At 39.6% G+C, this 25,060-nt stretch overlaps 1 long non-coding RNA gene across 2 annotated transcripts in view; it reads right to left on the reverse strand.

Annotated features, from left to right (window-relative positions):
- Positions 1–18,173, reverse strand: part of LOC139626709 (uncharacterized) — a 44,818-nt gene extending 26,645 nt beyond the window's left edge. For both annotated transcript variants that reach the window (XR_011692407.1, XR_011692395.1), the window contains exons 1-2: positions 18,043–18,173; positions 473–646 (exon numbers count right to left, since the gene is read on the reverse strand). This is a non-coding gene — a long non-coding RNA (uncharacterized lncRNA). The remainder of the gene's footprint in view (positions 1–472; positions 647–18,042) is intronic.
- Between the last annotated feature and the right edge of the window lie 6,887 nt (positions 18,174–25,060).

A 25,060-nucleotide genomic window follows, 5' to 3' on the forward strand; every position in this document is an offset into this window, starting at 1 on the left:
TATTGTTCCCTCCTCTACCCACCTCATAATCCTCTCTGGCTTTCCACAGCCCTTATGTGAGGAACGCTGACAGACACTGTAGACGTGTTAACTGCTGAATGTCAGAGTTCCTTACAAATTGAGGACAGAAAAGGTTTAAATTGGCTTTTGTGGTGTCTGTAATACCTATAGATAAGAGCCAGGGGTCTAATGTACAGATTTAAAGCTGTTACACAATTATGGCTCCTATAGTTGAAAATTTGCTCTAAGTGCTGAAATCTTAAAATGCTTCACACAAAAGTTTGACTTGATGATATTGATTTTGTTCTTTTTCCACTCTTACACCTGTAGCTTCAAGGGCTGTCAGTGTGTCTGTCTGTACCTGCTGTAGGAGTCATGATGTGCTCAGTGTAGCTGTACTGTTGGACTGTTAACTGAGCCTCCACTGCCCTGCAGGTGAACCCAGGTCGTGGTGGTTTATTCTAATACTCACACGAGTCATTGGTCATGATCATCAGTCCTCTTCTCACTGGCCGTGACGCGATTCCTTCACAGACCGGTTTCAATATGAAATGACTTTCTCATGTTCAGCCGAAGCTGATGTCGGCCTGAGTTTGAGTCATGAGGTTGTATCCTTCCAATGTGGCTCGGCAGGGAAACACAGGCCCTGGAAATACAAGGAGGGAACTTTGATTTAGAAGAACTGGGGCCAGATGCATAAATGATGTGTACACACAATAGCCACACGTACGCCATTTACCGCACATGAACTGGTATTTATAAACACAGAACGTGCGAGTGTTCACATCTCACACATTTCTCACCATTCGCACACATGGTCTTTTAGAGCAAACCAAGTTAGATACAGTGAAGTGAAAATGCAAAATAAGGAGAAACAGAATTTAACATAAAACAGCAAAACAATTTGATAATTCATAAACACAAATAATTGCATCTGTGTGCCCAATGTCTCCTTTAGCATTGTTTAATATTCTGTTCTCATTATTTATTGTGAAGCTTTCTGTAAACTGTTTCTGGACTATTTTAATATTTACTAATCCCATTTTTGGACCTGTCTGGTGCCTAATTAAGATGGCTCTAGTCCCGACAAATGAAGTTAAGAGTAAAACAGGACTTTACATTTGGAGTTACTGTGCTGGAGTTTACTGATGAGCTCCTGTTTGCCTCCCGTTTCATAATCAGCAAAACTGTGCTTCTTTTTTGTCAGTCTTTTCCGTGCCATGCCTGACAACTTGTGGCACAGACAGTGTTTTTGTTTGCAGACTGATTGAGGGAGTGTCTTCATCCATTCATGGCTAATTATGGGAGTGAAATGAAGCTCTATTAGTGAGATTTATAAAACAGAATCATACGTACACACGCCTTTATAATTCTGATGAAAAGAATACGGAAGAATATTACAGATTTTGTGCATACACATAGTTTAGGTCATGAATCTATAAAGAGTTCTGTACATCTGGCCCCTGCTTGCCTCATAGGAGCTTGAGCTGAACTTGAGACTGTTATTTTTGCACAGAACTAGGACAGCAGATTTTTTTCCCCACCTCTGACAGTGTAGTTATGCTACAAAGGAAGGCTACACAGCGTGGAATGAAGGAAAGTTTATGGGGATCAATAGCTTATAGGATTGGGTTTGATGTAGACATTTTACAAACTGTGCAAAAGTAAAAATTTAAACTAATCAAATTAATTTGATACATTGTCCAGCTCAAAAATCCAGGTCCAATCCAATCCGAGTCATGAGCCAACAGAAATAGCAAATATTATCACAGTATCGCCTCATATAAAACTAAATATCTACACTCACACTGTGCGTGTGTGTGTGTGTGTGTGTGTGTGTGTGTGTGTGTGTGTGTGTGTGTGTGTGTGTGTGTGTGTGTGTGTGTGTACAAGGTTTTGTTGGCACGTTGCCAGTGCACGTTCATAAAACCTGGTCTCAGGAGAAGACTAGCAGACTGAATTTATAGCCTGATTTTAAATAAAAACATTTATCGACAATAAATTTTAGGTTCTTTAACTGTTTACTTTGACTTTACTGTCCTGCAACTTGGCCAAAAAAAAAAAAAAAAAAAGCATATACTATACATTTTCCAGCTGCATCTGTGGTCAAAGCAAATAAGAGCCAAAGTAGCACCGAAGTAACTGCGAGGCAGCCTCAGTTTGAACGTCGACAATAAACCTGAGAATCAGAGCAGCAAACTTCAGAAAGGAAATAAAGGTAGACGACAACTTCACTGCCTCATTGCAACTGAACCCAGAACCTGTCTGTTGGAAACTGTTTACTGGTAAATATGCAGCAGTTTGTTCAAACACACTGTTTGCATCTTCGTGTTTTGGCAAAATTTAAATAACTACAGCTGCACTATGTACGCTTTCATGGAAATCGAAACAAAAATAAAACTGCTGATCTATTGACTGTGAGAGGCTGCAGGGGTTTACATAAGGCAGATGCAAAGCAGATGTACATAAAGTTAAACTGTGGGTCCTGTCCACATCACCACAGTGGCACTTTGCATGGATGGAGTCCACAGTGGCCGCTGCCAGAAGAACACTCCATGATGGGGGGGAAATTTATGGCTCTGCTGACAACAGGGGAATCAATAAGCGATTATGTGGATATGGCACAGCGTGATGTTATCACCTCTAGGGCAAAACACACCACGTATTCAGCTCACACAATACAGTTAATGTCTTTTTTTTTTTTTTTTAAACAATACAACACACTCGAAAACAGGTGAAGTAAAAAAAGGGTTACCTCTATAAATGCACAGTACTGGCACAGTATATTCACTGCAGCAATCATTTCAAGGTGATGGATCCTGCTGTTGTTTGTCATGGAAACTTCCATGAAATCCCAGCACCACTGAAACCCCTGCAGGCCCAGCCCTGGGGCTTTGCACGGTTTGCTTTAAAGGCCTTTCTCAGTCCCTCCACACAAAAACAAAAAAAAAAAAAAAAACCCAACCAACAATAGCAGACTGCTTCACTTCCCTCCCAGGTACTGATTTCACATTCATGTCAATTATGCATGAATGTCAATGGATGCAGTGAATCACTGCAAAACAGAATAACAAATCATGCATTCCACGGGTTCTTCCTGCCTTAAGCAGCACAAGGGGGAAAACTGAATGCCACAGCCTGCTTGGCAAAACAGGTTATTTTGGTGGGAAGAAATGTAAATGTCCCCCTTTCTTATTGGTCTGCAGCTTCGATGTGAACACTAATGGCTTTGTACGATTGCAACTGGTGTGTTAAAGCCTCCGATCAGGTATGGACGTCACAAGAGGCTATTAACTGTCTCTGTGACGGTTGGTTGGTAAATGACAGATAACACATGAACACATACATGCCTCATTGTCTCAGCGTCTTTGGTGAATTAGGATATCTCCAGTAACTTCAAATGATGAGCGCATCGGTGCTTGTCTGGTTCTGAGTGCACATCTGTTTCACTGACAGGCAGAAAACAGAGAAGAAAGGGAGATGGAGGGGAGTGGATAGAGGATGAGCTGAAGGGGGGGTTGCAGGAGAGGAGATGCCCGGCAGCTGACTTCTAGTATCATGGGAGTTCAACAAAGTGCAGCACGGCCAATCAGCTGGTGTTCAGAGAGGAGCTTCTGCATCTGTGTGCCTGGACATGAGCACATTTTTTCTTTGAGCGTGTGTCTGTGTAAGCCGACTGTCTACAGATGTATGTATGCCAGCATGTGTGTGTGTGTGCACGCGCGCCTGTATACAGTAGCTGAAACATGTGACAGAGAGAGGGGGAGGGAGAGAGAGAGGTGGTGGATCACGAGGGGTGGCAGGTGTGAGCTGTGGACCACAAATGAGGCCAGTGACTGACAGCTCGTCTTTGTGGCTAAGCTTGCTCCAATTTATCCTCTCTCCCTCTCCGAGACTCCAAGCCCCCTTTCACTTTGATGGACAATATGTCCTACTTCCTTGCAACACTTGGCTGCTGTCTAATTAAATGTCAAATAACTGTTACCCGTCACTCGGACAGAAAATTTATTATTTGTGGCAAATAGAGCGCTAAGTTGGTGATTGCGAAAATTCGGCCTTTTTCTGCAGCGTTTGTGCTTTTGCATTGATTGAAATATTGAGGGCAATTGGATTGCTGCAAAAAGTTAGTGTCTATTCTAAATCAAAGCTTTGGATTCTAGAGGGAAATGTCAAGCAGTTGTCTGTATTTTCATCCTCAGTGTTTCAGATCTAAAGCTACATTTTTAAAGAGAGTCCAGAGTCCACAGTGCACTTTTCTACAGCCTGTCACCTAAAGCCATGGAGGAAAAGAAAAAAAAAAAAAAAAAAAAAAAAAAAAAAGAATTGACCACAGAAAGTATGAACTATTCCCAAAATTCCAGTCATCTGGATGGGTTGGGTGTCATTGGCAATCATTTGCTGTTTGAGTTATAATTTGGAGACTTATACTTTCTGTGATGACGCTGATGAAGGGCTAAAGCTGAAACTAGTCGGTCTTACAATAGAGCTGTTATGTGTAAAGCAAGTGTTGCTGGAGTTTTGACCTTTGTAAGCACAGTAATGTTCTTAAAAAGCATGAGCTTTTATTTAACCAAAAAAAAAAAAAAAAAAAAAAAAAAAAAAAAAGTCTTTGGTGATTAGACCCCATCGTGATGTCATATGTGAAAAGGGGGTGAGGCTGTGCGAAGGTAACCGGTAACCGGATGCTGGACGTGATCCTGTTGATGGGAAGAAGAGGAGCTGGAGATGTGGATGTGATGAGTGACGATGAGCTCGGCCTGCACTGGCTATCAGGAGGTGAATGGCGTAGAGGAGGGTCGCAGCAAATCACACTGAAATGACAGCTGACCGCGGGGGGGACAACGTGATTGGCCGGTTGAGATTGTGTCAAGATCTGCAGGTTGCCAAAGACCTGAAGTCAGCTGATTCCAAGGAGAGAGATGCCGGATGGAGAAATTATGAACGAAGCAGAATAGAGGGTTTGGGGTTAGCTTGATTTTGTCACTTTATTGACTACATATTTCACACTGCCTCTCACTCACCTCACCACTGATCTCACTGATATACATGTCCTACCTTAAATTTGGGTTTTGCTTGTTCTTAGTTATAGTAACTTTTATTTGACTTTAAACCTTATTTTTGTGGTCTCCCTTGTTTTGCCTTGAATTTTGAGCTGGTTCATGGAAGATTCAACAATGGAAAGTTCAGCTTTAAAAAAAAAAAAAAAAGTTAACATTTGAACCGATTGTTACTGAACTACTGTATGACTATTCAGACCATTTATTATCACTAGCCTCAGGTTTGTCTCACTCACCTCCCTTTATTGCTGTGATAAGCGGTATTACTCCTCTCCATGGATATATCTTGACTCTAACAAGCTAGTTTATTTTTTTATTTATTTTCTTGAACATACCAGTGTGACTTACTTCACATATATCAAAACACATGAAACATTACTTGTAGTTTCAAGTGTCTTAGTCCTGTCAAGCACAAGAGAAAAGCAGCAGGACATGGCTGCCCTGGAGAATAGTGTATAAGGCAGCCGTTTCCATGCTCTATTATGCTTAGTATAGAAACAACAGCACAAGAGCCGACATAGAAAGTTGAATAAATCGCTCATCTTGTGTATGAAAGAACTTGCACAAGTAACAAAGAAAAGTATTGATCTGTCTGATAATAACTTTGATATTGTTAAAGTAATTCTACTTCAAATTCCTCTACTTTCTCTCCATAACCCTGTTCCCCAACAACTCATACCTTTTAATTTAAAAAGGGCTGCTGCTGTTTTTAAAGAGCATTGCCCAATGAGAGTGCATCTCTCCAAAATAGCTTTGCAATGGCCTCTCTTTAATGCGAAACATGTGTCATCATCTTTCCTTGTTGTGAGCAAATGCAATCATCCCACAAATGCTTTACATTTTTAATGCTGCACATCCTGCTCCCGCTGTTGAGCATTTTCTCTCAGCCAGCCTTTAATTTTTCTCCTGGAGACTGTGTGGAGAGGAGCTGCGGTTGAGATGCTGTGTTTTAATCTGCGTATGAACGCACGTTAACATGGAACCAAATAGAAAAGTTGCTCTATTTGAGATACTCATTTGTACACGAGTTGTAAAAGACAAAAGGTAAGAGGCAAAATTAAAGCAAAGTCTTGCCACAGTGCCTGTGTGGATGATATGGTAACAACACACATGAGTGCATTTGAATGGTTGTTATGCAGGTGTTGAACTATGCACACAGGTGGAGGATAATAGTCACAGAAATTCCACTTCAAGCTCTTTCATAGCCAGAGGAAACGTAACACATTTTCACACACTTTACAGCAGCCCCACCCCCACCCCCCACACACACACACACAAGCCGGAGCTTAATCATTTGAAGGAAATGGCATGTGTTCTGCAGCTAATTGAAAGTAAGCAGATGGTTGTGAGCTCTCATAAAGGAAATCTCAACATCAGGTGCTAGAAAATCCCGTCAGGGGTGCAGGGAGAAATGTGAACAAATCTCAGTTCCGTCAGATCAGATGCAGGCAGGCCCACACCCTAGAGGGAGCCTCTAATCGATACTAAAACAGTGAGAACAAGTCCAGGCCAAGACACAAGAGAGCGATAATGAGAGAGGCGAGAAGAGGAAGCGAAAGATCGGCGGTGAGAGGGAGGAAAGAGGGAGCAGGCAGGTGAAATGGGGAGAGGGAGGGAGAGAGAAAGAGAGATTAAAGACTAGAAGAGAAGGGGAGACAGAAAGGGGGGGGGATAAAAATATAGGCTTTTGGCAAGGGCTCCGCCTCTACGCCGCAACACTGAAGATTCAGTATGTGGCAGTTTAATTGTTTTCAACTGATTTAAATATTTTCCCTGGAGATGTGTGACATAATCAGAGCTACAGCCCAGTGTGAAAAGCCTCAGAGAGCAGATGAAGACACAAGTGTGGGGCAGTAACATTTTTACCTTCTAACATCATCATCTGTGAATATCTGTTGCTTTTCTGATTCAGTCTCCAGCTAATTAAACATATTTTAACAGCACTGAAGACAAATGATGGCGCCAGTGTTAGAAAACATGGATAGTGATGCAGACAGCCACAGGTTAAGCTCCAGTGCACTCTCCTCTCTTTTCCCTGGAAGCTTTAGCTAGTTTGGCCTTTGATCATTACTTGATCTTATATCTAAGCTCGTTGCTGTGGTGTGGTAGTTCTCGGAGCAGTACACAGCTTATTAGATTTTGCAGGAGGAAGCACTCTAGTCCTCCTGAAAAATAAGGATTAAATCGTCCTGCAGGAAAGGCTGAATTGCCCCTCAATTGATGTGGTTACACAGGCGGGGAGTACACAACGTGGCTGGCACAATGCACATGGTATCACTATAGATGGGTCCCTTATGGGCGAGCTAATGTGGCTTCTTATCAACATTTGATCCAAATTGCATCATGTTCTTTTAATGAGGTTGCAATTCCGCTTGGAGGTGGGGGGTGTTTTCCCAGTGACTGGAAAAATAAGTCGGGTCCAGACATATGTGTGAGCATGTGTATGTTTTTGTTGTGCAATATGAAAAGAGATACACTCAATGGCTGACATATGATATTGATTCAATACAGTTTTTCATGTTTGTGCCAAAGGATCATGGAGGCAACTAGTCAACCAATCAGGCTGCTTGATGCAGAGATTTTCAAGGTGTGCATATCTGCTGCAATGCGAGGTTCTGCATAACTAAAATTACCCATAATGCCATCTGGACCCGCAGACATATTTACATGTATTTTCAGAGACCCATAATTGTAGCATTAGTCACACACACCTCTTTATAAACATCAACATTAGGTGCATTTAAATCTTGGGTGGGAAGAAAAAAAAAAAATAAAAAATTAGCATCCCATGTCAAAGACTGTTCAGACATTTATTTAATTAACTTCCACTAAGCACATCATCTAGCCCCTAGAGAGAGAGAGAGAGAGAGAGAGAGAGAGAGAGAGAGAGAGAGAGAGAGAGAGAGAGAGAGAGAGAGAGAGAGAGAGAGAGAGAGAGAGAGAGAGAGAGAGAGAGAGAGAGAGAGAGAGAGAGAGAGACGGTTGGACAGTCACACCATACCAACAGTGGGCTATTCATTCCTCTGGAAGATTTATGCCTGAAGCTTTTTGGCAACACTTTGCACTGGAGATAAAGAATTGGCTGCTGGAGGGAGTGCGATCAGTAAACACAAACACCAAGCAAACAGATTTGGGATTCAATGCGTAACAACGTGTTCTGAAAACACCCCCATCTTGGTGTTTTAGCTCGTTTTCAAAAGGTCTACGTGCATTTGCATGCGTGTGTGTATACTTGCGAGAATCCAGGCCATTTTGTTTACAAGTTTATTTGTGTACTAAAATGTGTCGGAGCATTATCATTCTGCAACACCTTTTCATCCCACTTGACAGAACTAGCTAAACCGTGCAGGTCCCTTGAGCACGAGATGCATTTAGGAATACATGCTAGTGATAATCAATCACATATTAATAACTTTGAATCAATTTATCCTCTATTAAACAGTTCGAGCCACACCGGCTGTGTATTAGCAATGCCTTCAGAATACGATGTCAATAAAAAAAATTTAAAGTGGAGAAAAAAATTGAGACATCACATAATTACACTTCCAAACCTCCCACTCAACAAAACACGAAAGCTATGCATATGTTCGCCAGTTGCCGGGATGCTAAGCCATACCTGCCAAATGCTGATTTCTAAAAATAAGGATGGCTTTCCAGTGCCAGAACACACACACACGCACTCTTCAAACTTTCTCTGCAAAGTCCCAAATAATCCTGGCTAAATATAATAGCTCCCATCTCAGGATAAACGTTCCTCCAGCGCAGCAGATGGCAGCGATTTACATCTAAAACATCAGCCTTATCTGCTGCCTGCGCCTGCTGCTGGACAAGTGACGGGTTCAAATGACATCCTTTCGCCCACTCTTCAGCCATGCCCTGAAGGGAGAACACACACACACACACACACACACACACACACACACACACACACACACAATTGACCTGCAAGCTGGCTAATGAGGAGCAGGCGCTGGACATGTATTGCATCACTGGAGCAAACGTGCCCATACATGTGTGTGTGAAAGCTGTTCTCCACGTCAAACAGGCAGCTAGACCACAAGAGAGGATACCTCACATATGGCAGATTTTAATGGCTTGTGTTTCTCTGTCATAGATGGTACACTGCTAAATTAGAGAGTTTGCAAAATCAGTTTTACAACAATCAATGTTTCTTGTTTTAAAAAGGTATGTTCATTGATTTTTTTTTTTTTTTTTTTTTTTTTTCTTCCCCAGCAAGGCAAGCTGAAAAACACAACACAGATATATTAATCTTGAAATGTTGTGGCAAATGTGTTGCCCACACATCCAGCAGACACAAGGATTCATTTGAAGGCATGTTTCTGGCCACCTGGCAGTGCACAGCAACATTCACTAATAACTGCTTTAACCTGTTCCACTCTGCACCAACTCCTGGGAGTTATTTTTACAGCTCGTTAACCACGTTCCACAATTAGCTTGTTTCCACCACAGGAACTTCTCCAATGGCCCGGAAACTGTTTTAAAACTTAGGAACCTTGCCTGCATTTTGAGCAGAACCAGGTTTGTCTCTGGTGCAGTGAAAGACCCTGCTCTGGCATTAATGTCGGTCTGAAGTTAGCAGTGGTGAGAGTCACCGACACAAACCTCTTGAGCTGCCACCTCCTACATACAAGACTTTGTTAGCTTTTCTACCAGTCAGACAGAACGACATAAAGATAAAGAGACCACCATCCATCTCTGCCCATCCCCTTTGTATCCATTCATTACACTCATTGTTGTGCTTTTTTCAAATCTCTTGGTCTTTTTCACCAATTTGTTCATTAGATGCATTGGAAATGCAAAAAACACTACACAGACATTGTTAACTTTTGACCAATCCATAAGTCTTGAATGGAAAATGGCAAATGTTTTTCTACTCTTCACACATTTCTGTTCATGTGACTCATCTATATGCTCTGTCAGAATAATACCACAAATGCGCGTGCACACACACACACACACAAAGGTCAGAGAGGTTTTGTTTTCATTGTGAGTGATGTCAATGCTCTGTCACCCTGAGCCATTTTGAAAGTGTTGCGATACTGAGCCTCTCTGTTTTACTGACACTTTGGTCCCGGAAGAGCCCTCAGGCTCTCAGGCTGAAAATGTATCTCTCTGTGTCCAACCTACAGCTTGCCAGGACAGTTCTGTCTGGAGGCACTTAGGAGGCAGAGCAGGGGACATCTCTCTCTCTCTGGCTTTCTCCTCTTATTTTTCCTTTACAACCCCAGAGAAATGTTGTACTTGTAACAAAACTTCAATTCATATTTAAAATAGAATTAAGTACAGGACCAAATGAACCGGTGACGACAAGTGCTAAAGTGGTGGAAAGATTTTGTCTTTGTTTTCAGAAGAATGTTTGTCTTCAGACAAGACAGGGAGATGGATGGACTTTTTCAAGTCACATAAGCTGTGCAGAGGCCTTAACAGCTTCAGTTGACAAACAAAATGTGTAGAAGCACATTTAAAGTAAGACAGGAAGTGCTTCAAATGTTGCAGGGGTAAAAAAATAAATAAATAAATAAAAATACAAAAATACATTCATGCATTCAGCCGCATCCTGATTAAATAAATCTCTGTAAATATTTTGTATTTCATCACAAGCTTCTTCGTTTATGCTTAATTGCTGTTACTTCAGTGTGTTTTCAGATTTCTGATGTCACTTAAACCACTACCCTTTCACCAAGTAGCTATTCAAGATCAGGTACTGTATAATTATCTATTGATCCTGAAAATGCATTGATTTCTACCAGAGCTCATCGGACTAAGAGGCAAGTGTTCGTTATTCAAGTCATCAAAGGACTTTGCTCGTTACCAGTCAGTGTCTGTCCATCCAAGCAAATTACACAAAAAACATCACACTGACATGACTGATGGTTTGTGAAACTTGTAAAGGGAGTTTCCTATTAGCTGGTTATGTAATTTACGTTAACTTTATACTGGAGCCAAAGAAACTGGATGAAGTGGATTCATTACATAATTGTCCTTAATTGTAGTTTTCCACAGCAGAAACATTAAAAAGTTGTTAAAATGATTTGCTGACAAAAAGCTCCAAAACAACTGTTGCTTTGTCATTACATTTTTCATGATCAATACCAGTCAGCACTAACTTCAGTTCCACATACACCACAGTCTCTGAATGCTTAAAAGCCCTGTGGTTCGCCAGCTGAATGCTTTGAATGTGAAGCAGCAGCAGACATTAAAAACAAATGCAAATGTTTTCGAATAGGAAATGTTCAGTTTGCATTAGTAGTCATTTAAATACAAAATGCAGCCTCCTATCAATGAGATACCATTATAGTAACGTGATGACACATGCACAATTTCCTATTAATCTCTCATGGATGAAGATCCAGGCTGAATCCTAAACAGGAAGTCCACTTCTAACAATGACAGCTACTAAAAAGGAAAAAAGTGGTTGTAAATACTTGGCACATAACCATTTCTATACCAAGTGTTTATTCCACCAACCTGAGCAGTTTTGGCATATGTTGGTTGCAAACACTTCCCTCTGCGATTTGTCCTTCCCATTTTCCTGATGGGAGGGGCATGTCTTGCTTGTTTTTATTCCTCCCAAAGTCAGTGAGATGTGCGATGGCTCACTGACCTCAATTATCCCGACCAGCAATGTCCTGTTTGACTATGTTTTCATTGTCTATATCTATTGATCGTGTGGGCATGTTGGAATATGTGACAGCTAATTGGACTGAAGATAGTCTCTGTTTTTGGTTGTCTGTCATTTATCGCTGCTCCCTTTACTAATTGGCTTTGTCTTCATTATCAGGCTCTATCGATTCCAAAGTCACAGTGATGTGGTTTGTTTGGTGAGGGCGGTGACTCTCTATAGGTTGGATTTGAGCACCTTTCCCTTTTGTGATTATCTATGTATACATACTGACTTTGATAATATGTAGATCCTCTTATATTCAGATATTCAGTGAAGCCACCACAAAAGAAAATAAACCAAACTTTGAGAATAAAAACCACACAATCACATACTTGAAATAACCTGCCAGCTCTCAGAAATGCGATACAATAAAACGATCAGTCTTAGCACAGTACATTCCCACTGGTATCCACTATAATGTGGAATTAGTGACTTCACTTGTTAACTGTACACCAGCGCTCATGAGGTTGCAAGAGCCACTAAACACAGACATCAATTTCATGGATTGGACTGGAAAGCGTTCTCCATTTCACACATGGTTTGTTTAAAAATGAAACCACAACCCCCATTTCCTTTGAAAGTGGTTTACCTAATCAGAGGGAGACCTTTACACTTCTGTTGAAACGTCGTAAATGCATTAATCACTCCAAGAACAAAACACACACTTTAAGAAGTCTAAATGTGTCAGTAGGCAGGCTGTGGAAGTAATCTCTGCAGGGTCTGTTGTCTATGAAAGAAGTAGTTGAAGCGACACAGAAATTAGCTGTCAGCAGATCCCTGATCAGTTAAACCACTGAATAATCTATGTGACTGGGGCAGAGGATTGAATAAGAGCCCATGAAGAAGAGAAAACTTTAATTTCACTTGTGTGTTTGTGTAAATCCTCTAGACTGGAGTAAAACTGACCCTGTTTTTCATGTAGCCCAGAAAAGCCAATTTGGATTGAAATCAGATTTGTGATCTGGCCGACAATGAAGCAAACGTGGCGAAGCATAAAGGGAAGTCTATTTAAAAAGCATCTGGATTTTATCTAGGTGCAAGACACTTCAAAATCACAGCTAAATGGGTCGACATCAATACTACCAACAGCAAATCTATGCTGCTAGTGTGAACCAGTTTCTGTCCCATCTATCCATTCATACAGTATCGGTATACAACCTCAGTGAGACTAATACGAAGATATTTTACAAATGATGAAAGCACTCCTGACTATTCAATCCTGTCTCCTAGTAACGACTTTTATACACAACTGATTTACAGCAGCAACTATGTTTCGTAGGAAATCTTATTGTGACGAGATGATGTTTTCTATTAACAGTATGATTAATAACTTGTGTATTTCGCACATTGCAAATAAGTCAATACTGAATGTATCATTAAAATCTTCATTGACAATGGAGCTGTTTCTTTCAAGATTTCTGATCTTGCAGCACTACATCCACTTGTGATGACAGTAGAGTTATATGGTTGTGTTTCTACACTCACAGCAACTTCTAACACAATGTGTTTATTAACATGTAATAACGTTTCACTAACGTTAAAACTAAAGTCCTTTTATCACTAATAATCTAACCATGGAGCGGAGTCTGGATACAAGCTCTTGGCTCTGGTGTGAAAGTCATCCACTCCTTAACTACAAAAAAAAAAAAAAAAAAAAAAAAAAAAAAAAAAAAAAAAAAAACCCCTAAACACAATCCTGTCAGCGATTATGTTTGTCAGCACAATATAATTGAGGAAAAAAAAAAAAAAAAAAAAAAAAAAAACAAAAAACAAAACATTGTAATATATAAATGTAGTTTCTAGGAGAAAGGGTTGGACAAAGCCACACAACCATCACAACATATGGTCACTTTCATTTACAGACATACACAGACCCTCACCTTGAGTAGTCCTGCATTGCACATTTGCACAGTTCATATGTTCACAGTGAAGCGTCATCCTCTGCACTCAATCAATTAAGCTCAAGCAACAAGCTCAGGGTGATGTGTTGGCTCTGGTTCTACAGTAACTGTGGCCAGCAACATGGTTTACTGTGGGTCACATGCTTAGCCAGGCAGTGTTCTCCAGTGGTCTTAGTTGAATAGTGGATGAAATGCACTGCACTGTGGCCTAGCTTGTTAGAGGGAAAGGACCCACTTACACCAAGCCAGCAGACACACATGCCAAGTGGCTAAGCTTTCATCAAGTGTGAATAATGGGAGAGAGCCAAGATTGGTCCAGGCAGTGGACAGTGCTAACACCTTGTTGAAAGCGAGCCCAACCAGAACCAGAACGGAAAAGACCAGCAGAACACTAACAATCATGAAAACTAATATCAACCAGCATGAATGCACAATACAAAATACACTAAAACCCTGCAACAGTGTCAACAAATGTCATATGAAACCTACTTCTGTCTGCAGAAAACAAGAAATAAACAGATCTAACAAGAAATCAACAATAACCACTAGTTATCCAGACGACACGAGAGGATGCCAGACAATTTATGTTCCCATCATCTTTAAAGTCAATTTTATAACTAGTCATAATTCACAGATTCGTTTTAATATTGTGCTGTGGGTTAAACAGATCAGTTTGAACTAGAACTAGTTCACAGGATGTAGATGACCATCAGTAAAGTGGGTGAAGAGAAAAAAAAAAAAAACAAAATGGGGTTTTATGTTAAACTGTAGCAATTGATATTCATCTCACTTTTCTGCACTTAGGCCTCACCTTCCACTTGATTTGCATTAACATCATTTAAAATAGAGGGAAAGGGAACTCTCAGAGGAGTCGGTTTCACTCGACTACATGATCACTGTGACTTAACATGTACATTTTCTCTTCTCAGGCGTGAAGGGCACAAGGATCTGACAGTATAAAGACGATGAATGTACAATGAAAACTCCTCTCTCCAAATGAACTACCCAGACAGTTTAAGCTTTGGGGTCTGATGAGATATGACACTGGCCCTCTCATTCCCAGAGGTGCACTTGGCCCTAACCTTTAACAAGCTTAAGGCTGCGGTGAATGAATACTGTGTGTGGCTTCATACTCACAAGGTGAGAGGTACAGCTTGAAAACTGAACTGTCCAAAAACAAAATCACCTCTTAATGTTTATCTGACAATGATCCCATGGGTGTTGTGGCTGTTCAATTCTGGTTGGTAACAGAGGCAATAGTGGACTGCTTTTACAGCTATGTAGCAACATTTGTAAGAGCGGGTCCCTGCTGCCATGTGCCAAAAGCTACCACAGTGTGCCAACAAAGGCAACGGAGAAGAAAAGTACTGAACATGTTTATCAGGCCTCAAGAACACACACACACAATGCATTTGGTGAGAAACAATGAATGTAAGGATGGATGTCAATATGTGAGCCCTGTGTGCTGTACGCCCACCATCCAACCCAAACAACCCACTCCATCATTCAAAAATATAAAAAATATAACAAATGCCTTCTGAACATAATCCAGCCAGTGATAACATTTCTCACCACGACACAGATGGGGAAGCAAATGATTATATACAGAATTTGCAGAGTTTCTGTAAGACAGTGTGGTCTGTTGAGAACCAGAGAACTGAAACTCAAGTCTCTGAGGCTGGATTTATAGTTGGCAAAAAAGAAGTGAACAGTTTGAAATGATCATGCTGGATTTATTACTTGATAGCACCGCTGCGACTCAGAGACAGGGCTGTATTATCTGGAGAATGATCACTGCTTTTTGTCTGCACCATTATTAGTGAGGCTGAACTCTTCTGGATCTGGTAGATTTTTCTCCATGGAAAGAGACATTATTTATCACAACAATAAATTACACTAATTTTTAGTTAATTCTAATTTCAACCAAGTGGAAAAGGTAAAAAAATTCTATTTTTGATACAACCAGAAAATTGATGGATCACATTCAAAGCAGGCACAGCTAATTCTAAGTTAATTTTCAGGGCATTTTTAAAACCTTTTAAAACAAACCAAACTCAGAAAAGGGACTCCTTATTTTCACATTGCAAGTTACTTTGAAAGAGGATTTAGTTCCCTTTATGGTCCACTTCAGCTCTGATGGGGCCTCAGTCCTCTTACTGCTTTGGATTATGGGTAGCTTTCACTTGGAACAAGATGGCTGCTGTTATACCAGACTTATCCATATTCTTGTGGTACTCAGTAATATTGTATTACTAATTTAAAATCATAAATGTAGTGTAATACATTATGTAATATATTACACAGTAAACTATAGTTCTACATATTGTTACAGTTACTGTGAGACTATGTTTTTTCAAGCGTCCCAGTGAGCGTATGAACATACAATTGCAAAAGGCACAGCAAACCTGAAGCACTTTGTGTTCACAATGCACGTTGTGAACCACAACAATGGACTTGTCAGAAGTCATCCAAGTTTGGTTCGCTCCAGAGAGTCTGAGCTCATACGTGTTCATACATGCGCAAAACATGCTGACTAACTGCTCATTTTGAGGACTGAATAGGACCAAGTGTGAGCAATTTGCTGGCTCCTTTAGCACTACCATGAAAGCAAAAAAAATAAATAAATAAATTGTCCTCATTCTTGAGTGAAGGTTTTTAGTGACTGCTGTGCATCATTCACAGCAGTCCATTCATCACCATCTAACAAGACAGAAAAAAAAAAAAGAGTGGGCTATGATACAATTTCAAATAAATTGGTTTGGTTGCATAAATAAATGTAAACAAACATGGATTTTATAATTAGCGTTCATTATCAGTTCATTTAATAATCCAATTAGTTTAGAATACAAATTCCTGTTCCGACCCATTTATGCATCATATGTAGGACACGGTGCATCTATTCTTGACAAAGAAAATGCCTCATGTGAATATTTCCTTGCTTGCAGTTAAGGGGATTGAACCTGTGACCTGGTGAACACTATAAGGCCCCTGTAACTAACTACTGACAGCCATCTGTCACCATCAGTTTAGTTGTCAGAGCTACGACTAAGCACATCCATTGTAGGAAAGTGTTCATCATGGTAAGAATTCAATAGAAAGTAATTATAAGCTACACATCTGTCATCCTTAATTTGCATTTAGGGGCACCTCAAATACTTTAAAATAAGTGGAAACAAGTTTCCCCCCCCCCCCATCCAGCAAAAATAAATACACACCAAAAAAACAAAAAAAAAACAACTAATCCCTTGCACATGCTTGTGAAATGTATAATTTTAGAAGCAAAGATGAGGGAAGTTGGCCTAGCAGAATGTGACAGGGTAATGAAGTAGAGAGCATTTCAAAGAGTCTATCATATACACGCAGTATGCAAATCATGTGTCTGCATCTGTGGGACGGTCTAATCAGCATTTAATTCATTTAACAAGTTGCAATTTGCAGATGGCTTAGTCAAAGAGAATGAAGAGAGAACGGACCTTTCACAACAGAGTTTGGGCTGGTGGTGAAATGCTAATATATGGACATGAGAAATGTCAAATCCAATTTTAGTCTCATCTCCTGAAGTTTAAATAACCACTTAGAGCTAGATTGGGGGACTGTTTGGTGAATACTGGAATTCCATCAATATTATACACCTAGGTATCCACAGCTGCTTCCTCCATAACACATTTCAAGTCAGAAATGATTCTCTCCTACATTATTTATAGACGTTTTGAGAGAGGTTGTGTCTCTGTCCCTCTCATAGTCTGTAACACAATCCCTGCCTCCAGTTCTTCCTTTTTCAGATGTTAAAAGTTGTTCAAATCTATGTTTCACATTAGGATATTAATTTAGAGGCTGACATGGTTTTCCAAAAATAAAATACTGCTAAAATTGTACAGCCAGTGAGTGCCACAAAATAGCATTCAAATAACACTGGGATTTCAACTAGACTAAGGAAATATTCTTTAAGGAAATTATATAATCACATGGATGAGAAATTAGGTGAGAATATATTTTCCTTTCATCAGGAAGGTCAACAGTTCAATATTTTCAGGAACCAAATGCAGACAAACTCAAAGGCAGTGAAGCTAGTTTTACGATCACAAAGAAAGTCCAAAACTTACCATCAGACAAGATACACTGGTAAAAAAAAAAAAAAAAGTAGGAAACATGAACAGGAATCAGGCAGGAACAAAAAACATGATTCTCCACTTGAGCAACACGAGAACTTCCACAGAAGGTCTGACAAAGATGCTGTGTCCCTTTGGAGGACACCGTCTACAAAGGCGTGGTCCTTCACAGCTGTCATACGCCACAAAGGCTGCACCAAAAACAAACGGTCTGGCCTACAGGAGTTTGGCTAAGCATCACCAGCTGTGCCTGTACTTACTGCTGCCTCGCAAAGCGCAGCTCCTCTTACCTGAAAGTACATTTGAAGGAGCCTTCGAAATGGGACAGCTGGGATACAGTCAGTCTTCGAACGCAGCCTCTGAAAGATGCAGCCCCCTTAATTGGGACAAAACTACATTGAGAGGAACACAGAGACTAAATACCCGTAAGGGGAGCTGGTAACGAGACACAGGTGCAACTAATTGGGGCGGGGCAGGCAATCACAAAAGGTGGGAAACACAGGGGCAGGAAGTAAAATCCAATAACAGACACCTTCAAAATAGAACAGGAAATAAGGAGGTCACAGGTTGTGACACTGTGTCACTCAGTTATTTACAGTACGAAACTTAAACTTCAAAGTTCATCTGTAGAAAACTTTATCAATTTATAGAGGTTCTCATTTAGTGATGATAGTCACATTACTGAGGCTGCTTCATTAGTCTTATCATCTCATTCAAAAGTGACTTTAACAGTAAGTGATGACTGTAGTTTCATGTTACGACTCAGATCATGGAACAGTTCACGTTTATTTAAAGGTAAGAGCAGGTAAGTTAGGCGAGGAGTGAACTCAGTGGTGAGAGGAAACACAAAGCAAATAGACAAAACAGGGGGTAAGTCCAAAAAACATGCAGGAGGTCAAACAGCAGGCAGGCACAAAGAGGTAGGTACAAAAATCCTGGAAAGATTTGGCTGAATACATGTGGAAATGGACCAAATTATAAACTAGGGAGCTAATGAGGGACTGGGGCACAGGTGAGCCAATAGGTGAGGGGGGCTCAGGTGACTGGAGAGGCAGGAAGGGATGGGGTTACTGCAGGGCAGGTGGGAGTGGCAGGGTCTGAAATGACAAGACAGTGAATCATAGCAAAGGCAGGCGGAGAATGAATGAGCAACTGAATGGACTGTGACAGTTTTCCACTTATGGTAATAATGACAAACTGCTGCTAAGTCAGACAAGTAAAATTGAACTCATACGTTATCATCTTATTTTAATCTATTTAAGTTCTGAGTCTCACTTTGGATATAGATGTAGCAGAGAATTTAAGGGACTACTTGCTTCTTGGCTATGTCCGTAGATCTTGATGAAGGTGATTCAAATATTAATGTGATTAACCTTAAATCTATCTTCAATATTTTTATAATGACGATGTACCAACTAACAATGTGAAAACAATGTGACAATGTGAACAGGGTCCTGTGCGTGGCCAAGAAAAAAAAGTGCAGCTGAGGAGTTAGGACTGTTGTTTACAATCTGCTGACGTTATGTGTTGATCAGTACTCAACTGCTGTTAAGATGCAATGTAACTAATACTAATCTGTGTACTGATGAACAAACTCATCACTTGTGAACATCAAAAACACACAAAACTGTCAAACTACAACAGTAAAACCCCAATGCATGATTGCATCTGCAATAACAGTATAATAATATAGGAGTTGCTGAGCAGCTGGCTTTGGAAGTGTTTTTTCTCATTCAGTATTCCTATTCAGTTTTTTTTTTTTTCTTAAAGTGAAATGTTACTTACACAAATATGGGACTCCCTGGATAATGTAACAACCCTATATGTTTATATCATGATTAAAATTAATTCAGGTTTGTTTCTGAAAAATCCATTGTTTATTGTCCATTGTCCATCATTTTGACAAATGCAATAATACCCATGTGTCTCAAGTGCCGTTGTTGTGGAGGAGACACCAGTAAGAGCTGCGAATTCAAAACACTTTGCCAGATGTGTAAAAAATGTGGCACCATAACCGGTGAATTCTATCAAAACTGACCAGAATGTAAAAATCAGATTCATTTGGGCTCCAAACTAGTGTTTTCACTTTTCTCAACACCATAATCCTGTTAGCTCCCTCCTGCTATTAGCTGCTAATGTGACAGAATTTGATGCTACTGGATGTTTCTCCTCTAAATGCACATCCTCAGAAAACTTTATGTACAGGTCGTACCTTCAACTTTCATGCACAGTTCATCACCTGGACAGAGTTCCCGAGCTTTAGAGGCACTACAGCTGTTACATAATATTGTCTATGAGAAGAATGAATGGGACTTTTACTTGTGTTACCAGTGGTGCCCGAAATATCTTCTTCTGCATGGCAACTATATATCATTAAAACAACCATATGGGTCATATTGCTGAAGTGAGTTTTTTTTTTTTACTTTTGATACTTTAAGTACATTTACTATTATTAAAAATATTGATGTACTTTCATCACTTTTGATGCAGGACCTCCACTTGTAACAGAATATTTTTACAAGGCATTGCAAACTAATGAAGTAAAATGACCTGACAGCTTTCTCTACCAATGAGCCTCACTAACTTTAATATCAAAATGACACTTTGGCACTTGACAAAGTGCACAGACTGACACTGATACAGCCACAATTTAACAGCACTGATCCTGCTGTTGACGTTATGGGTCCGGTTGGGCACAGGGAGTCTCTATCAATGTGACACACATTTATGCAGCTTCCCAAAATAAACCTGCAGAAAATAAATAATCAGAATGCCTGTTGACACCAAGGCGAAATACAGGACAGCATATTGTGGGGCTGCTCAGACGGAGCCAATGGCCCGTGTAATGTGCCACTCCACACGTTACATGAGAAGGCTCCTTCGGTCTACGCATCTGATGCTGGCAAGGACAGAGAGGGCACAACCTTTGGCATGACGCACCACATTACAGTGTCTCAGCCAGTCACGCTCCATCTCCTCTGGGCCTGTTATCAGTAAAAATAGTCTGTCAGGTGTCTCAGTGCTAGACAGTGAATACACCCCCACAAAATGAGCAGTATGTGCATTCTAATTAAGCAGTTCATTAATTCATTTGTGTCACATTATGTGACATAGCAGTGCCCTCTCTTGCTAAAGCGACTACCTGGTGGGTGTTCCTGAGTGGAATATGTAAAGGCTTTGAATTACTGTCATAGACAAATCCGTTTTTGTTGGTTCAAAACACCTATACCGACCAATTTCTCATAATGTTATGAATGAAACGCACTGGTAATTGCACTGTTAAGATACACATTTAGCACTGTAATGTCATTTTTGGATTGTCCTTAAATCTTATTACGGCTATGAAAAACATAGGCAGACTAATGACTAACAGAGGTAGAGGAATGACTTTATTTAGTACTGAGAATTTGAACTCCCCCCTCCCTGGAATTATGAATCACTTATGAGACATGGAAATTATCAGAAGGGGGTGGAGGTGTCACCAAAGTACAAGCGGTAATCCTCATAATCCGTAATCCAAAAACATTCTACCTGCAAGGAATCAGACATGAAAATGAGGTGTAATTAAATCCAACTAAGAAACACCCCAATAGTTGTCAGTGAAGTTTTCTAGGTTTAGCTTTGGTTCATATCATCCTGGGTTACAGTAATACAAAGACAACTTTTGCTATCCTTGGTGGTCTGAAGAAAAAATAGTATCCAGAGCGGCAGCGTTGGTATTCAGAGAAGTGACAGATCAAAATAATACATTTTCTCTTTACAGTTCATCCTTTTTCCCAGCATACACTAGATGGACGGCAGGGAGATAGTGTGAACAGGTCACCATCCATCACAGGGCCAACACAGATACACTCGCACAGATAAAAGCCCACAGACAGCAGTAGAGAGTGCTGGAGGGTAAGAGTGCAAAACTGAGAATAAAATAGACTGGGAACCAAAGCATGTGGTTACTATGTACCAGTATAAATCTAGCTGTATGTGTATATATATTAATACAATATATATTAATTATATTAACATTTTGTGTTGATCTCTGTAGCCTGGTGGCAAAATGCAATTAAGGTCAATCTGAATTAGAGAAATGAATTATCTAAAATGCAATCTATGCCACTTTATTTGAACACATTTTAATTTGACATTGTTGGAAACATCCTTATTCCATTGTATTATTATTATTATTATTATTATTATTTATTTATTTTTTTTTTGCTAATAACCTGTTGCAATGTTGACACCTTTCATTTTTGTGTGCTAAATTTGTGGCTACGGCAAGGAAGCAGTTAGTTTAGCTTAGCATAAAGACTATGTGAAGGAATAGGTTTATACATTTTGGTTTTCATACAGTTTAAAGAAACAAAATTCAACATGTTATTAGTGAGCTTTAGAAGTGCTGCTGGAAAGATTTTTTTTTAATAGCCAGGCTAGCTTACCCTGCACCTTAAGCTAGCTAACCATTTCCTGGTTGTAGCTGCATATTTTACACACAACATCTTATCTAATACTCAGAGTGTGACAAGCATAATTGCCATTTGAAGAATTCCTTTAAATGCAAAATTACAAGCACTGTTGATAGACCCTTGGGTAAGAGAGATGTAACTGTACTAAAGCAGCACGTAGTCTGCTCCTCAGAGGTGATAAGTCAGCAGCGACCACTCCTGCACTCCAAATTTATCAGCCCGGCTCCACATGAAGTCATAACTCATGCTGCTTCTTCATTACCTGGGATCCTGTGTGCCTGGACCAGCTTTGTTCTACAGTGGACGGCGTCCATTAATCCCACAATGCTATAATCTCCACTATCTTAATGACACCACCAGGAAAGACAAAGACAGAGGAGTGGGTGAGGACAATAGTTTTTGTTCTCTTAAACAACGATGAACCTTTGGAAACACTTCATCTTGATGTCTCACTTATTGCTTCCAATCAAAGTATTGGTAATGGAAGCCTGCATTGTGAAACAGCAGGGACTCAAATGGATGAACTGCAACTTCAACTTAAATGCTATGGTTGAAAAGCAATGCTTTTATGTTCTCAGGTAAGTCAGTGACTCCCACTGTCTGGAGGCTTTCAAAGGGCTTTGTGACGGTTCAATAATGCTGGTAACAGAAAGCAGACACATAGACACATAACAGGAAAGTGTCTGGGACAGTTTATTAATAGCACAGAGTTGGGTTACATAATGAAAAAGCATCAGAATCAGTTTGATTAATAAAGTGTTTTTAAAAATAAAAGGAATTTCAATCGAGTATATTGTTAAAAATTAATTGTGGAATTCATTTATCAAAATATCAAATAAGTCTTGTTACTAAGCAAATGATTACCCCTGTCTCTGACAAGCAAGCATGTAAAAAGCCACAGTGTCACAAGGCTTTTCACACATGAGAAGTGCTTGAATGTTTGGAGGAAAAATGCATTTGAGCTTATTACTGATGTTTGTTCCCGACGCATCTCCTACCAACTGTCAAGGTTAGAAGTCTTGGTCTTTTAACCAAGTCCAGTGACTTTTTCAAAATAGTCGATGTGGTTGAAAGCTCAAGAAAACACTAGAGATTGAACCTTGAGTTTAAATTATTCTGTCAAACATTATTTTTCAGGGAAGATGACTTGCTGACTGAAGTAAGGGAGGGAGATGCAGGAGTGCCAAATGATAAGCCCCAGTCCTTTTATTGGTGGTGTACAAATAGACAGGCAGAAAGGAAATAATAATAATTAAAAAAAACGAATCAAAGGAATATACTTAAATTCAGAAATAATTCTTAAGTAACTGTAATTGCCAGCAATGTCCTTAACAAAGGATATATTATGTCTTATATATATGTGTTGTATACAAAAGTCTGGTATTCAGTGCTCATCGGTTTTTAAAGGAATTCTAGTAAGAGAGCTACACATGCCAAACGTTTTGTGTTTGTAATTAGTTCTTGCAAAGTTACAGTCATTTCTCATGACCTTTTAATGTAGCTTAATAAAATAAATAGCATTTGCCATTCTGAGAATCCAGGGCTCTGTGAACTGAAAACAGACTACTTTCTGCCCAGAGACTGGTACACAACCACACTGAGCATTAATGAGACAGTTATTTCACCTTGAATGCAGCTTTATTCTGAGACTTTATTAAATGAACACAGCTGTGTAAATGTCATGCACTGTGAAGGCACAGTACATAACCAATTATAAAAATAAAATAAAATTATGACTTGATGCAACCCTCCTGAATGTGTCAGGATATACTGAAGCTAGTTGTCAATGTGATCTGTGCTACCTGGGCAAGTTCCTTGTCTTTTTTTTGTTGTGCTTTAATAAAGTTATTCTGACTGACAGGAGCCTCTTGCCAAGCACACCATGAAAAAAGACAGAGAAAAAAAAGCAGAGTTAGACCTCCTTCATCTCTCAAAAAGAAAAAGATAAGCTTTTACTCAGTTCAGCTTATTGCATTTTGTATTTCATTTCTGCAGCATGGAAATGTGTGGATGCTGCCAGTCATTTTTATTTCAGATAATTGGATTCTCTGGAAATGGGTTTTCTACTAAGACTTGTTTTAGCAAAATTTCTTCTACAGAGATAATGACAAGGCCTAGACGTCACATATTAGGTTGCACTATACCGTAAACAATTTGACTAATTGTTACTTTAAAAAAAATGTGGCAACTAAGTGCCACGTATTTTTATTAAATCAGTTTCATAAAGAAAATAGATTTTTAAATAACGTCAATTCACATTTTAGCACATTTTTGCTTCATTCAACACATTTACACTGCTATTATTATTTATATGTACCTAAATTAATCATTTAAATTCAAGTTTTAATTGGTATCACAGGACATCCGTTCAGTGAAATCCATTCAGTCCCTTTGTTGCCGTAACTTTTCTGTTTCTATTCCACACAATATCATGCCTGCTTGGTGGGACAGTTTACTGATGTTGAGTCAACACATCACCATCCAGATAAAAAGAACAGCAGGTAAATATTGATTTGTCCAACTTTGTCTAAACATGTTTATCCAACTTTTTTTTGTGTGCAAAATGCCAAAATACAATAATAAATACAGACAGAAGCGCGCCATCAGGAGAAACAAACCGGGCAAATGTTTCCTCAAGAGGAAAAGGGGCCCATCATATTGGCACATTTTGCAATTGCAACAACCCTATAAACCTCCAATTTAGGCATGATACAGCTTTGCCTGGGGCTTCCTCAGAGTCAACGAATGATATTGAATAGCATATGTGTACAACAAAGATACAATGTATACGGGCAGTCTATTTATCATTCATGTTGATAAAGGTTTAAATATTTTAATGATGTTTAATCTG

Source organism: Trachinotus anak, unplaced genomic scaffold, assembly GCF_046630095.1.
Source record: "Trachinotus anak isolate AG129_WGS33_773 ecotype Australia unplaced genomic scaffold, CSIRO_AGI_Tana_v1 ptg000001l, whole genome shotgun sequence".
Lineage (NCBI taxonomy): Eukaryota > Metazoa > Chordata > Actinopteri > Carangiformes > Carangidae > Trachinotus > Trachinotus anak.